The sequence below is a fragment of the Muntiacus reevesi genome, chromosome 3, assembly GCF_963930625.1.
Source record: "Muntiacus reevesi chromosome 3, mMunRee1.1, whole genome shotgun sequence".
Taxonomy (NCBI): domain Eukaryota; kingdom Metazoa; phylum Chordata; class Mammalia; order Artiodactyla; family Cervidae; genus Muntiacus; species Muntiacus reevesi.
Window position 1 is genome coordinate 245119686 of NC_089251.1, and position 16269 is coordinate 245135954.

At 38.4% G+C, this 16269-nt stretch overlaps 1 protein-coding gene across 4 annotated transcripts in view; it reads right to left on the minus strand.

The window, feature by feature from the left end:
• METTL8 (methyltransferase 8, tRNA N3-cytidine) overlaps positions 1–16269 on the minus strand; it is an 81432-nt gene that overhangs the window by 56451 nt on the left and 8712 nt on the right. The window contains exon 1 of one of the 4 annotated variants that reach the window (XM_065931747.1): positions 13349–13465. The exons of the other annotated variants lie outside the window; for them this stretch is intronic. The gene's annotated coding sequence lies outside the window, so the exon portion shown is untranslated. Of the gene's footprint in view, positions 1–13348; positions 13466–16269 lie in introns of those variants that run through there. 4 annotated transcript variants of the gene reach the window in all.

Sequence of the window (16269 nt, forward strand, 5' to 3'; positions counted from 1 at the left end):
AACTTACCCGCCTGGCATTTCACATTTTTGTGCACTACAGTAACTTCTGGAAGTAGTAATCAGACTTGGTGGACTGAGAAAAGGTATTAAGTTACATGCATACTTTATGTGTTACCAATCCTTATGACTATTAGTAAACAACTCACATGGATGAAGTTAATGGAATTCTACTCTTAGTGAGGCTTCTCCTTTCTGATTCATTGCAAATGTCTCTAACCTTAAGTACACTAGATAGCAGGAGATGCTTATACCTGTAGGCAAGATTTACCCAGTCATGTTTGGACTAATGTATCAATAAGGCTGTCCTGGCACAAAATGGAGCATTATAAAGAATTCAAGTCATAAGTGAATGTTATCCATTAAAAAAATCTGAAATGTAATAGAGAATAAAAAGCACCCAATTGAATGTATTTCCATAATTTCAAAGGAATGTGGGGTTTAGGTAGGCAGAGATTATAGCACCATGTAAATTCTATTTTAAAGAACTATAATTAGCTATAACTTGCAAAAAATCAAGGCAAAATGCACCATAATCTATCAGGTAAAATTTTGACTGTCACATCATAGGAGGCATGACACAGTCAGTAAAGGCGCCAGAGAATGGAAAGTAAAATTCACAAGGGTGATACAACTTCTACATGAAAACAGAAAAGCTGAAAGTTTCCAGGGAGCAATACAGAATGCTATAGATTATAGAGTGGGTGGACAGAGTATGTTAGATTCCTCATTAGGCGCGCTTACGATTTCCACCAATTAAAGTTAGATGTTGCTCCCATGGGGATCACCCCCTTTTCTCCTTTTGTTTTCAAGAGTCTTCTCAGCCTGGTCGTCTTCTACCCTCAGGCCTTTTATCAAACAGAAAACAGATCCCTGATTTCCTTGTAGCCTTGTGATTACCTGGAGCTTAATTCCTACATCTTGATCTTACTGAAAAGATTAGCCTTCCTAAAAATTCACCGTCTCATCTGCTCTTGCAGTTTTGTTCTAGATGACAGAAATCTGTTAAATGGCAAAAGTCTTGCTTCCATACAGAAGAGAAAGGCGTTGAAGGATAGCTTGCTGGCACCCTCAACTCTGCCTTTTTCCTGAAAAGAAAGTGATGCTGTGACAGGAGAGAGAAAGGGCCTAGTTCTTGATGGTATCACTGAACAGGGAAACCAATGATAGTTACGACTTTCCTGTGGATTTCCTACTAGATGAGAAAAATAAATCCTTATATACTTTAGCCACTATTAGGTTTTCTGTAATTATCACCCAAGAGGAGCTAGACATAACATCCATTACTTGATCCATTAGAAATTCAGGGACAAGTCTACTTGGTTCCTGCCCTCAAGAATCCTACTACCATGTGAAGAAGAAAGAGATGCAAACAGAGTCCTGTTAAATGTGTAACAGAGGTGAGTATAAAGTGCTATTAGAGTACAGAGGAATGAGTGATTAAGTCTCTTGCTTGTGATTAGGGAAAGCTTCTTGGTGGAGTCAACAACTGTACTGGGTCTAGAAGAGTGAGTAACAACATTCCAAGGAGATAAGGATAAAAGCCAGGGCACCTCAGACAGAGGGACTAGCAGAAATAAAGACAAAGAAGTGTGAAAATATATGGTATTACATATTCAGGGAATCAAAATAGTTTGAAAAAAGATGCTAAGTCAGTCTGGAAATGAGGTGAATCTGTTATACTAAGGGCAGTATGAAGAAGCCACAATACAAATATACTGGAATTGGACTATTAAGAAACAGATGGTAGGAACCAGGTTTCTCACCAGGAGTGAAAGGTTACAGATAAGTGAGGGGAGAAAACCAGAATAATTCACATGGTGATGAACTAGAATTGGAAGTCATCAGTATGAATTCATATTTAGGTTAATCTACATATAGATGTTACATACAGAACTATTTGGAGATCTGTGTACAAACTGGGGTTAGCATACACACATATATTTCCTTATTCTGCTAGTTCTGAAGCAACGAGCACATCAGGGACCCAGATCTTGGTTTCTAATACCATTCTCTAATAAAGGCAATCAGGGCTCCTCGGAGAAAACAGCTGATGCTAGAACTGGGGCAGGGAATATATAAAATGAGCCTGTAGCATGGTGCCAGAAAGTAAGGAACTGCTCAAACACAAACAAAAAAACAACCCACAACATAAAGGATGTGTCAAAGGGACACATAAGCCACCTGAAAGTGCTCCCAAAGGCCAAAGCTGAGATACTCTGAGCAACGAAATAATTTTGACTTATAACCCAAAGTATAAAGTAAACATCCATGTGTTCATATTGACAGAAATGGTTGAATAAATGAATAAGTAAATGGGGAAGAAGAGACAAACCTTCCGAGACTTTCAAAATAATTGACGTAGACATTCCACTCTCAAGGAGGTGGAACATAACTCCTCATTCCTTAAATGCGAGCCATGCATAGTTACCTCCGCTAAAGAGCACAGTGTGGGATGTGGGGGAGTAACTCTGCAGTGGAGAAACGACTACGACTACCTCAGTCAGGTGATCCAAGTTAATATCGACAATAAGTCAGGTTGATAGTACATATTCTTTATATGGGGTTTCCCAGGTGGCGCGAGTGGGAAAGAACCCGCCTGTCAATGCGGAAGTTTGATCACTGGGTTGGGAAGATCCCCTGGGAAAGGGCACGGCAACCCACTCCAGGATTCTTGCCTAGAGAATGCCATGGACAGAGGAAGGAGCCTGCCAGGATACAGGCCATAGGGTCTCAAAGAGTCAGACATGACTGAAGCGCCTTAGCACACACACATTCTTCACATGATAGGATGAGAACAGCACTTTGCCTCCAATCTAATCTGAGAAAAACATCAGACAAAGCCCAATTGTGGAACACTGTACAAAATACCTGACCATATTCCCCCAAGCTGTCAAGGTCATCGAAAACAAGCTGAATCTGAGAAACTGTCAGAGCCACAAGGTGTCTGAAGAGACATGATGACTAAATGTAATGTATCTTCGACGGGATCCTATGACAAAGAAGGATGTTAGGTAAAAACTTTAAAAACCTGAATAAACAACGGAGGCAGATAAAAGAATATCTGTTAAGACACAAAGAATCCCAAGTATCTTAGTAGGATGAGAGAAAAATAATCCAATGTTTGAAATAAAACAGACTGGAAGATACTGGAAAGAGATGAGTTGATAACAAACAAGTTTCAAGAAGGGGGAGGCAGGGAGGAGAAGTACACATAAAACAAGTTACCCATGTAAGGTGTCAAGCACATTCTCATCTACTGATGAGTGAGAACAGGTGTGCTTGTAGTGGAAGGGCAGATTGTTAAGAGAGCCCTTTCTCAAAGCTCTCTTCTCTGTGAAGTAAGAGGCTAGAAGGTATGGGACCTTGAGAAAAGAAGGAACAGTTAAAAAAAGAGAGAGAGAGAAAAGAAACTAACAACACTTGAGTAAACGAATGTCAGCAACAAAACTGAGCCATATGAAGTCTCAACTCAAATTATGATGATTTATTGTCTGCCTCCTGAGTACTCACTCCCAATGCCAAGAGCTCGTGGACTTGGGATCTATGAGTTTGCAGAGAAGCCACAGTGGACCTACCGAAGCCAGAGATGGACTGCACAACCTACACTAAGCCAATCAGTAGATTCCGAACTCGCGGGCACTGAGGCTGGTTCAGAGGTCAGCATGAGACGAAGTCTGGCCAACAGAGTGCATCTTTTAGGTCTAGTTCTAGAGATTTCGGGACAAAGACGATTTCTCATACCTGTTACACATAAAAGAGGAAGCATGAAAGCCCTGGAGCTCTTGAAAGCTGTATTAGTCAGCTCAGGCTGCCTTAAAAAACAAATACCAGACTGATAGGTTTAAACAATAGAAATTCATTTTCTCACAGTTCTAGAAGCTAGAAGTCCAAGATCAAGGTGGCATCAGGGTTGAATTCTGGTGAGGTCCTTCTTGCTGTTTTCTTGCTGTGTCCTTACATGGCCTTCCATCTTGCATGCTTGTGGAGAGATCTCGGATATCTCGACTTTTCTTACAAGGACAGGGTTCTATTGGATTAGGGCTCTATCTACCCTTATGACCTCAACTTTTATTTCCTCTGTAAGGGCCCTATCTCCGAACAGAGTCACATGGCGGGTATGGATCTTCAACACCTGAATTTGGGGGGAGGGGACACAATTCAGTAGATAACAAAAACTATCTTGAAGGATGGCTTCAAGTGGCCTAAGTGGCCTAAGGATGATGGCATGGTACAAATTTAGGATGAAGCCAACTCTGAAGAAAGAAAACTGGGAAAATTAAAAGAACTTAGGTTCCACTGTTAGTTAGAGTAAGTTTCATTTGAAGCCAGTCCCACATCTGGCTTTTTCAGTTATTGAGCCAATATATTACCTTAATCGTTCAGGCCAGTCTGAATTTTCTGTTACCTCCAACCAAAAGTAACCTAAATAATAAAGCAGTGTGTGATTTCCCCTACTACTAGGCGGTCTGAGGGAAAATACTCAGTTTTACCTATATTAGGCCTGTCTAAGCTGGTAGTACAGAAAGCAGTGGTGATTTAGGATGTGAAATTGAGGGAGAATATAACTGAGGACCATAAAGTAAGTCCAAAATGACTGGAAAGTTAAAAATAAAGAGGAGAGAGGAAGGACTAGGGGTAGGGGAAGGTTGATGGACTTGATGTGGCTGAAGTCTGGGTCTAACAGGAAACAAGGTGAAGTAAAGACAGACAGAAAGTCCTGGTTAGTAATCAGGCCTTCTGAGTTTGTTAACCAGTATCACCTAGTAACAAAAACAGTAACACTGTAATGAGGAGATGGAAATTTTGCTTTGAATCAGAGACTTTTACAATGTGGGAGAACCATAGGTCATGAACACCTAGGGAAAAAAAAACTTTTTAGCATGGACAAAAAGCTGAAATATAGACTCCCATCCACTACCTCATTTTAACATTTAGCAGGTCATTATAACAAATCTCCATCCTTTGCTCCTCAGGATCAATCCCCCATTAGACACATCTAAGAGTCTATGACAATTTTTTTAAATTGCATATTATGATAACCCAAAAATAAAATCAATACGAGCAAATGTGTAAAATTTACTTGATTTCAGGGCCTATATGTGCATTTATGATCTTGTTGCAACAAGCAACACGGATGGAAGTGATACATCTGAGTACACGGCACACTGTAAAAGATTCTGCAGTATTCGGAATCGAGACAAGTGGTGAGGGAATTAAGAAGACACACAGCGCACACAGTACAGATGGGGTGAAGTCAAAAGAGCCTATGTGGTGGTGGTCAGCACCTTGCTTATACTGAGAGCCGCAGTTCAGTTTTGGTAAAACAGCAGCAGTCACATTAAAATGTTGCTAATTTGAACTTTATGGGCTTTGTGGTTTTATCTGTGCTTATTTTTGACTTTATAGTTGAAAATGAGCTCTGCACAAGGAACTTATATCCAGATTTATGCAACACATTAACTCAGGGAGAATATTTTTCCTTTAAATGGAGGTTTATATATTTTTCAACATTGAGTAATACAGTATTAGAAGATTCTGTTCTAGAAAATTCTTCTCCCACTTCTTCTTAACAGCAGAAATGCTCCAAGTCGGGCAGAATCACCTCAATTCTCCTTTGAAAACCATTTCAGATGAAGAGAAAAAGGGTTTGGATTAAGTTGAATCCAGGCTCTGCCACTTACTACCACATAACCTCTGACATGATACTTAATTTTGTTAACCTCAATTTCCTCAATAACATGTGACTAATAAGTTTACTGCAAAATATGAGGTTAATCAATTGGAAAAGTAAATGGCAACCCATTCCAGTATTCTTGCCTGGGAAATCCCATGGACAGAGGAACCTGACAGGCTACAGTCCATGGGGTTGCAAAAGAGTTGCACATGACTTAGCAACTAAATAACAACATAGGAGGTGATCTATCTAGCATATATGTAGCACACTGCTGGGTGCATGTAAGTGCTCAATAGTTGATACTACTGTTGTTACCATTAGTCTGGCTCTTCTTACAGTCTCCATATGGCTTTATGAATACTACAGGGTCAAGTCTTCCACTATGTTTATTATACAGCCCTAAAGTATCCCCAACTTTCCAAGAAAGTGAAAGACTTAATTTACCAGTGAAGTAGAGAGTGCTGAACTGAGAACAGAATAAGCCTCAAGTTTAAATCATGGTCCAACCAATCCATTATGATTTTGGGGAAAGTCACATAATTTGCCTAAGGCTCATTTGTAAGATGGAGACAATTCCTAAGTCAAAAAGTTTATACAAAGAACAGTGAAAACTCCACTGCTGTGTTTCACAAATGTAAAGTCAAATTGAGTGAATTCCAGAAACACTTCTAAAGGGCAAAATAACGAAATAACAAAATAACAAATTAGGAACACCATTCCCACTTTCCACTGTGAAGCAGGCAGGTATTGAGGTGATCCCTTAGGACAAAAAGACAAACTGAAAGTAACACCCAAGTCTTTTACTTGCTGTAACAGTGCAAGCAAGAGGAAAAAGAGGCCCTAGCTTCCTTCCCAGTGTAGAATGGCACTAGGAAAAGATTAAGTGGATGCCAACATGATGGGAGAAACTGTCTCACCACCCAGGACCCCTGAAAAAGAGACTAATGCCTTTCTGTGGGCCCATGGACAGTGAGTGGATGGGTCAGGAAGAGGGAAAAAGTCCAGAGTGTCTCCTCTGAGGCTCCCAGTAAGGAGTCATCTGAAAGCAGGCATCTGGTCTAGGAACTGTCAAATCAAAAAAACTAAAACAATTCAGTAATGAGATTGATGTCTTTTTTCAAAGGAAAATCATACATGGATTGGGGGGTACAGTGCCTCACAAGCAGTGGAGCACTCTTCCCAAGTTGTTCTGGGCAAGAGCTGGTTTTATAGCACAATAGAAGAGGCAATATGGAAACAGGGCATGATTGCCTAGGAGGTTAGGGATTTTGTTATAAGGCTAGCAGGTCCTGTTTTCTAGTATACAGCAAGCTAGCTAAAATTTAATTCAGTTCAGTTCAGTTCACTCAGCCACGTCAGACTCTTTGCGACTCCATGGACTGCAGCACAGCAGGCTTCCCTGTCCATCACCACCTCCCAGAGTTTGCTTAAACTCATGTTCTTTGAGTTGGTGATGCCATCCAACCATCTCATCCTCTGTCGTCCCCTTCTCCTCCTGCCCTCAATCTTGCCCAGCATCAGGGTCTTTTCCAATGAGCCCGTTCTTTGAATCAGGTGGCCAAAGTATTCAGCTTCAGCATCAGTCCTTCCAAAGAATATTCAGGACTGATTTCCTTTAGGATGGACTGGTTTGATCTCCGTGCTGTCCAAGGGACTCTCAAGAGTCTTCTCCAACATCACAGTTCAAAAACATCAATTCTTTGGCTTTCAAAGCTTTCTTTATAGTACAGCTCTCACATCCATACATGACTACTGGAAAAACCATAGCTTTGACTAGAAGGACCTTTGTCGGCAAGCTAAAATTAGGTTGGAAGATTGTGATTGGAGTATGTTTGGTTTCCTCAACAGGTGTTTCCCATAAGTATAGGCTGACTGGGTTTAGAAACGTGACCTTAACTAGGCCACTGAAGCAACATACATGAATCAACTTAATCAGAAGGCAGATGTACATAAGACAATGGCCACACACACGAGGTGAGTTGGGGGACAGAGGGAAGGAGGTCTTGACTGAAATCCCTCCAGAAAATGGCAATGCACTGGTTGTGTACTGATTCTGGTGCCCACACTGGTATGCACCAATTCTTTCAATGAGGCCTTGCAGGAAAAGACTTATAATTGCTTACAGTCAGGTCTGAAAGATCACACATCCAATTCCAACCTAGAGCCAGACTCCTCACCCACCCAAAGGAAAAAAAAAAGAGAATACAAGCATTCTTTACTTAACATATAATAAACTTATTCCAAGAAATTATATATAAACTAAAACATCAATACAGGGACTTCCCTGGCAGGTGAGTGATTAAGATTCCACCCTGTCAATGCAGGAGGTGTGGGTCTGATCCCTGGTCAGGGAAGTAAGATCCCACATGCCAGCAGGGTGCAGCCAAGAAAAGAAAAAAATCAATACATTTAACAATGATTAAAACAATCAGCCCATGAATAATAATGCCACAGCAAGTTGCTTTAAGAATAAATGAGAATGTTAATTATAGGCTTAACTTTCAAGGACCACAACATGTAGAGAAACCTCAGTAATCTTCAACATACAAAAGGTCTTATTTCTAAGACCATCTACAAGTCAGTTGTTATGAGTTCAGAATCACATTTTCTACAGGAGCATTTTAATTGATGATTAAGATACCAGGTTAGACTACACATGCTTTTGAAATCCATAATGTAGATGAAAACAAATTTGTTTATTTTAAATGATCTTAGAAAACAGGCAAATTCCAAATTCCATTTTCCCAAACAGCTGAAACACTGCCAATCCATAATGCCTGGGGCAACTGAATCTTATTTAATACAGAAAAACAATCTGATTAAATGATTCTTTTACAACAACAACAACAGCAAACACATAAAATCTGTCAACCATCTCTTTGACACCTGATAACATAAGGCATATCTACAAAGTTATGTTGCTTAACTAAAAATTACAACTCCACATCAAAATAAAGGTTGTCCTTTCAAATAAATCATATTAAGAGATTACTATTTATTCCAATAACAGTAAAATATCTTTGAAAGCATTATTTCAGATAACGTCCTCATAGCAAGTTAATTCTTTTTCATATTCTCAGTGGTGGTAATTTTTCTTACAAGAAAAATTTCTTTGTTGTCTTTAGAGTAAATTGTTCTTGTTGTCATAAATGTATAGATTTCCAACATAACCAGCTTGGAAGGATCATATTCATTAATATATAGTTTCTGGTATGTTCTGTTTCCTTAAACAGTCCTCAACAGTCATACCTCATAAATCACACAGTCCACACTATACTACCACAAATGATAGTATCCTTTCTGTTTATTCTGCTTTGAGAAGCCAAAACTATCTGGAAACATTGAGCTAGATTTAAGGGTTTTTTTTTTTTAATTGATAATCAAAACAAAATATACAGAGGGAAAGATCCTTCTTCTGATTATAACAAAAAATATGAAATATCTAGGAATAAATTTATTCAGAAATGTACAGGAATGATAAGAAGAAAGCTATACAACTCTACAGAGGGGCATGGAAGATAATTAAAAGGAAGACAGTGGGTTTTTGGAATTGAAAACTCAAGATTGTGAAAAATGTAAATTCTGGTCAAAATTAAACTAATTCCAATCAAAGTTCCAAAAATGTTTGGGGAATCTGAACAAATAGTTTAAAGTTCATCTGGAAGAATAGACATATAGGAAGAATCAGGAAAATACTGGAGGGAAAATGAGTGTTGTTGACTGTCCTGGGGTAGGGTTAAGGAGGATGGGAGGAGTCCTTGTCCTTTAGACACTACAAAACTCTACAAAGCAAAATGGCCTGGCCATGTCTTCAGTGCCAGGATACACAGTCAAAGCAGTGGAAGAGAACAGAAAGTCCAAAAACGAGCCAGAATTTGTGGTTCAGTTGCCAAGTCATGTCTGACTGAGACCCCATGGACTGCAGAACGCCAGGCTTCCCGGTCCCTATATACAAGAATTCCCTTTGTAATAAAGCTAGTTTTCAAATCAGTAGGTTAAGGTTGGCCTATTCAAAGAAGTGCATTAAGAAAAGGGGCTACCTGGGCTTCCCTAGTGACTCAGATGGTAAAGAATCTGCTTGCAATTCAGGAGACTGAGGGATTGAACCAGGAAGATCCTTTGGAGAAGCAAATGGCTACCCACTTCCAGTATCCTAGCCTGGGAAGCCCCATGGACAGAGGAGACTGGGGGGCTACAGTCCATGGGATCACAAAGAGTCAGACACAACTGAGTGACTAACACACACACCCACACATTTAGAAAAAATAAAGTTACATCCTTGCTCCATCTAATACCAAAATCAATTCCAGATGAATTAAAGTTTTCAATGTAAAAATACTTTTTAATAGATCTAGAAAAAATATATGTGAACACTTACTAAAAAGTGGGGTATAAAAGACTCTTTTAAATATGATACCAAAGCCAACATAAAGTATAAAAGAAAAAAGACTGATTGCTTATAAGAATGACACACTATGCAAGACATTAGTGGATATATATACAAAATGTTACAATGTGTTAATATGATTAATATGTAAGGAATGTTTAGAAAATAATTAAAAATGACCTCTGTAGAAAATGTGCTAATACCATCAGTAAGCATTCACAAAAGAAATGCAAATGGCCACTAAAAATGTTAATTTTTGACACTTAAAAATGTTCATCACTCATAAATATTAATACCTTCTAGGGATGCTTTTGACTGCAAGTAACAGAAGACACTATTCAAACTGGCTCAAATAATAAGAGAATATTCTCTCTCTTAACTGTAAGTCCAGAGGTTGGGCAATTTCTTGGTATGGCTTCAGTTCTATAAAATCATCAAGGACCCAGGTTCATGTCATTTCTCCATCTTGCTCTAAATAGCATCACCTTCATTCTAAGGCTGGTTGGCTTTGTCAATTACAAAATAGTTGCAGTGGTTCCAGGCATCACACTGGCATGACAATATGCACAGGAAGAAAAGGACCATCTCTTTCTTATGTCTCTTTAGCAATGAAGAAACCTTTTCACAAGCTCTTCGACAGACTTGCTCTCAGATTTCACTGGCCAGAATTGGATCACAGACTATTTCTAAATCAGTCTCTGGTAAGAGAAAGAGTTCCTATGACTACTATCTTAGACCAGGGGTTCTCAGAATGTGGTCCTCAGATCCCTAGTGGCTCCCAAGACACTTTAAGGGGGTCTGCAAAAAGTCAGAAATATTTTCATAATACCATCAACATGTTATTTGCATTTTTTACTGTGGTGACATTTGCACTAACAGTGTATAGGCAATGGTAGACAAAATTGCTAGTACCTTGGTCAGAATCAAGGGAACAGCACCAAACTTTAGGGGAGGTCATGCCTTCTTCACCAACCATACATTTGAAGAAAAAAACCCAAAAGGCCAATTTTACTTAAGCGTATCCTTGAAGAAGCAATAAAGACTGTTTTCATGGAACACCATTTTTACTTTAAAAATGTATTTTCTCAGAAACAAAGTAAGCCTGTCAAGAAAACAATGGACAGCATTTGTTGCCACTGATAAAATTCAAACTTTCAAGCAAAAATTAGAATTTTGTAAACCCTATGTCCACCACTGTGAGCTTAAGAGCTTACTGACACTTAAACACTGTTCTTATGAGAATAAAGTATTTTTGATGTTGTATAATGAAACGTGTCAACATTTGGAAGAACTGCACAACTCAGTGAACCAGTATTTTCCAGATGGCCAACACATGATGTCACAAAAACATGCATGGGTAAAGGATTCAAAGTGCAAGGTAGACCATGGATTTCAATGTAACAGTATTAAAAAAATGCACAGGTATGATTTCAAATATTATATTGCAATTAACATTTAAGAAACTACCACTTACTGGGATCAGTATAGGATCAAGTGAGATTCTTCATACTTATCTGAATAGACTATTCAAGCACTCCTTTCTTAACTAGAAAATTATAGATCTGTGTGAGATCAGCTTTCCTTCATATATATCAACCAGAACAACATAACAGACTTAATGCAAAAGCAAATATAAGAATCTAATCATCTTCTTTTAAGCCATACGTTAAGATTTGCAAAAATATAAAACCATGCTACTCTTCTAATTTTTTCTTTTGAAAAAAATAGGTACTTTTAATAAAAAGGGTATTCATGCTAATATGCAACAGGCTTATTATTGCTATTTTAAAATGACTTAAATATTTACATTTTTTCTTAGGTTTAATTTCTAATACAGTAAATAATGATAACCATGATCCACATAAATAAAAGCTCTTGGAGATCCTCTATAATTTTTCAGAGTGTCAAGGGGTCCTGTGACCAAAAAAGTTGAGAACTACTGCCTTAATTTTCTGGGGTGACGTGGAGAGTGGAAAGTTCACCAATTTTTTAAAAATGGTGCAATGTGTTATTCACTATCATTCTGGCAAAGGTAAAATGTTGTGATCAGTAGCATGCAGTAAAAAGCATCCTCAAACACTGTCAGGGAGACTATACCAAGAGACCTTTCCTGAGGGAACTGTGGCAATACATGAACATTTTTAAATAAGAAATCTGATAGACACTCTACTTCTAGAAATATATCTTAAGAATATAATCAGAAGAATATATTAAGGATTTATCATAGCACTATACTGCAAAGTTGCAAACAATCCAAATACTCATCTTTAGAGGACCGACTATGTAGTTACTTAAAATGTTGGTAAAAACCTAAATTTGTTGATATAGAAAGAAGTCCATGACTTATTAGGTAGGGCTAAAAAGGTACAAGATTCATGGGGTCGCAAAGAGTCGGACATGACTGAGCGACTGAAATGAACTGAAAAAGGTACAAAAGAGTACCTATGGTATAACCTCTTTAAAAAATTAATATATATATATTAATCAGTGTGCATATATATATGTATACACACATATGCCCACCAATACATACACATATGTATGCACAGAAAAAGTCTGGAAGAGTTTACAGGAGTTCCCTCTGATTCAAAGGTCGAGGATATCCTTACATTTTCCTAATGTCTCTAAATATTCTTTTCAAGAAAACCCAAAGTACTTTTATAATCAGAATAAAAAATTATTTTTAAAACCATTACGTATATACACGGCCTTCCCTAATAGCTCAGTTGGTAAAGAATCCGCCTGCAATGCAGGAGACCTGGGTTCGATCACTGGGTTGGGAAGATCCCCAGGAGAAGGGAAAGGCTACCTACTCCATTATTCTGGCCTGGAGAATTCCATGGACTATACAGTCCATGGGGTTGCAAAAAGTCGGACACAACTGAGCAACTTTCACTTTCACTTTCAAGTATATACATTCTATGTACTATCCACGCTTGGGAAGGAAGAGGAGAAAAGATGATACGGGCAGTGAAGTAACACTAAAAAGTTAACAAATTTTCTGACGGTCACCCATTTCCATGGAGGAAAAGATGCCATGGAATCTGTAAGAGTTTGGTTAGAGGGACCCTGACAGGATGCTATAGCTGACTGGATTCAGGACCCAAATACCTTAGGGTCAAAGAAGTCCAGGGAAAGGTTACTTTTTAAAAATCCCAACTTTTTAGACCAGGTGAGGCAGATAATTACAGATGCTAAGAGGGTGAGGCAAAGAACCTGGAAAGAGAAAGAAGTTCTGAAATGACAAACAGTAGCAGGACGAGGTGCCAATCAGACAAATAACCCACCTTAGAATGTCAAATTCCAATTACCCAGAAACTTCCTGTTCACCAACTAGGGCAGGTACTTCCTACAGTGCTGTGTGACATTACGGCTGCTGTCTCTTTCCGTTTGGTGACTGTGTTTCTGATGTGCTAGAACCTTTTCATTTATAGTACTTGTTACTCATCAGACAGATGGCTCCAGTCAGGTCTGCCCAGCCTAGCTTCTGGGAAAGCTCGTGCACCCTCTACTGGTCAGCTCCACACCAGGACAAGAAGGTCTCTTATCTGGAGGAGACAACTTCCTAAATTACAGGGACACACTTTTGTGTTCTCTATATAGGCAACTTCAGGGAAGAGCTTGGAAATCATTTCCTCAAACTGCCACCTTAAAGAGACAACTCCAGATTAAAATAATGCCTTCCTTTGTTAGGCCAAAGAAAAACATCACAAAAACTAAAGTCCTGTGAGAAAATATACCATCTAAAGCATTTTAAAATCAAATGACTTCAATTTACTACATAATAAGTAAGTAAAGGTATATAGATGACCGCCAACACTTAATAGGACTATCAAGCTCCATTAGAGTTGAACTGTGGTTGAAAACCTGAGATTATTATACAAATAATACTTGTACAGGTTTTACAACTTACAGAAGCTCTCACATTCATTTTCACACCTAATCCTTACAATAATTCTATATGCTAGGGAGGAAGGCAGGACGCATTCCTGTTATTACTGTTTTACAGATGGGACTAGAGGCTCAAAGGGATTAATGAGCTGCCTTGATCACACAGCTACAAGAACCCACACTCCAAGTTAGTCTCCTGATTCCAAATTCTATGTTCTACTCAAAACTCTATTCTACCTGAACTGCTGATCTACAATGGGTTTTCTGAAGGGTTCGTATGTATTCTAGGCAGAGAAGTAAAAGGCCTAAAAACATGTTTCTATAATACATTCATTCCATTTTGCTTCACATATTACCAAAATTTTAGGTGCTGAAGCCTAAATCTAAGGGGTTTGTGCTGTAGGCAGTGCTTTGTAAAGAACACCAGTTTAACAAGGGAAATGGATATTTTAATAAGGAATCTTACCATCCTGATGATTTCCCCTTACACACAAACTATGAATACTGTTTTGTCAGAATGCCAAGCTAAAACTCAGTATGCTGATGGATAGTCAGTGAAATTCAGCTATAATCAGAAATCCCCCAAAATGAAAAGTAAAGAAGTAATGATATTAATAAATACACTCAAACAATTATATAGTGCTGAATGTGTATGGCATTACTCTAAGTGCTTTACATACATTAACTCATTCAGTCCTCTGAAGAATCTAACAGATAAGTAACTTGAGGCACATAGAGATTAAGTAATTCTAGTTAATTAGGATAACCAGGTTCACATAGCTAATGAGTAGTGAGACTGAGATCTGAACCCAGGCAGGCTGGTACCTGAGCTCATCTTCTCAACCACTAAGGCAATGCGGCCTCTGTTCAGTGGTAGTCAGTGTTGTATTTTTAAAGTAAACTTTCAATTTTAGAACGGTTTTCGGTTTACAGAAAAGTTGCAGATAGTACAAAGAATTCCCATATAGCTGACATAGTTTCCCCTATTATTAAAATCTTACATTAGTATAGTGTATTTGTTACCATTAACAAGTCAATATTAACATATAATTATAAACTTAAGTTCATAACTTATTCAGATTTCCTTCATTTTACCCTAACATCCTTTTTCTCTTCCGGGTTACCATCCACGGCACCACACGACACTTTGTCATCAGGTCTCCTTAGGCTCCTCTTTGGCTCTAAAAGTTTCTCACACTTTGTTTTTGAAGACCTTGACAGTTTTGAGAAGTATTGATCAGTTATCTTTAGAATGCCCCCCCCCCCCCGCCGTTATCTTTAGAAAAATGTCATCAGATGTTTTTCCTTACGATTAGACTGAGGTGACAGGCTTTAGGGAGGAAAAAATGTCATCCTTATCACATCACATCAAGGGTACATGATATGAACATGACTTACCACTGCTGATGTTAACCTTGATAAAGTGGTGAGTTAGTGACTGACAGGTTTCTACTGTAAAGTTACGTCCCCCACCTTCCATACCATACTCTTAGGCAGGAAGTTACTATGCACAACCAACCTTTAAGGAGGAGAGAGTTATGCTCCACCTCCTTAAGGGTGGAGTGTCTACAGAAGTTATTTGGAAATTTTTTGCACAGATTTGTTTCTTCTTCCCCATTTATTTAATTCAACCACTTGTTTATATCAGTATGGACTCACAGATATTTACTTTAAACTTTGGGTTATAACCCAATACTATTTGATTTTGCTGTTCAAACTTTCCTGCTGTGGCCATGAAAAACCTCTTTCAGTTGCCTCCTATATCCTTTTGACACATTCTCATCAGTGTGTTTTTGAGTACTTCCTTACTTTCTGGCACTACAAGATGTTGCAGACTCCTGTATATTCCTTGACCCAGTCCTAGAATCAGCCATTTCTCTAAAGGGTGTTTGTTACTTTTATTAGAGAATGGTCTGGGCATTGGGTGTGCTCTTTGCTATTAGGTTGTCCTCACTTCTGGGCCCTCTCAACTGACAAAGCAAGGAAATATATGTGTGTATACTACACCATGCATATACAAATATCTTTATCTACAAATGTTTCCATGTATATCCATCTGTATCTACAGTTAAGTTAAACTAGAGTTTATACTTATGTCTCCAACTCTAATCCATTACCACCTGATCATACTAGCCTTCCACTCTTGGTTGTCTACAATCTCCCACACCAACAGTAAGAAATCTGGCTGTCATCATCCACCAGGCAGTTATTAATTGTTCAATTCCAGTACACATGTGAAGTAGTTTCAGAATTATTAACCCATATCTGTGGGAAACTTTTATCGACTAGAGGACAGTACTTATGCATAGTTCCTACT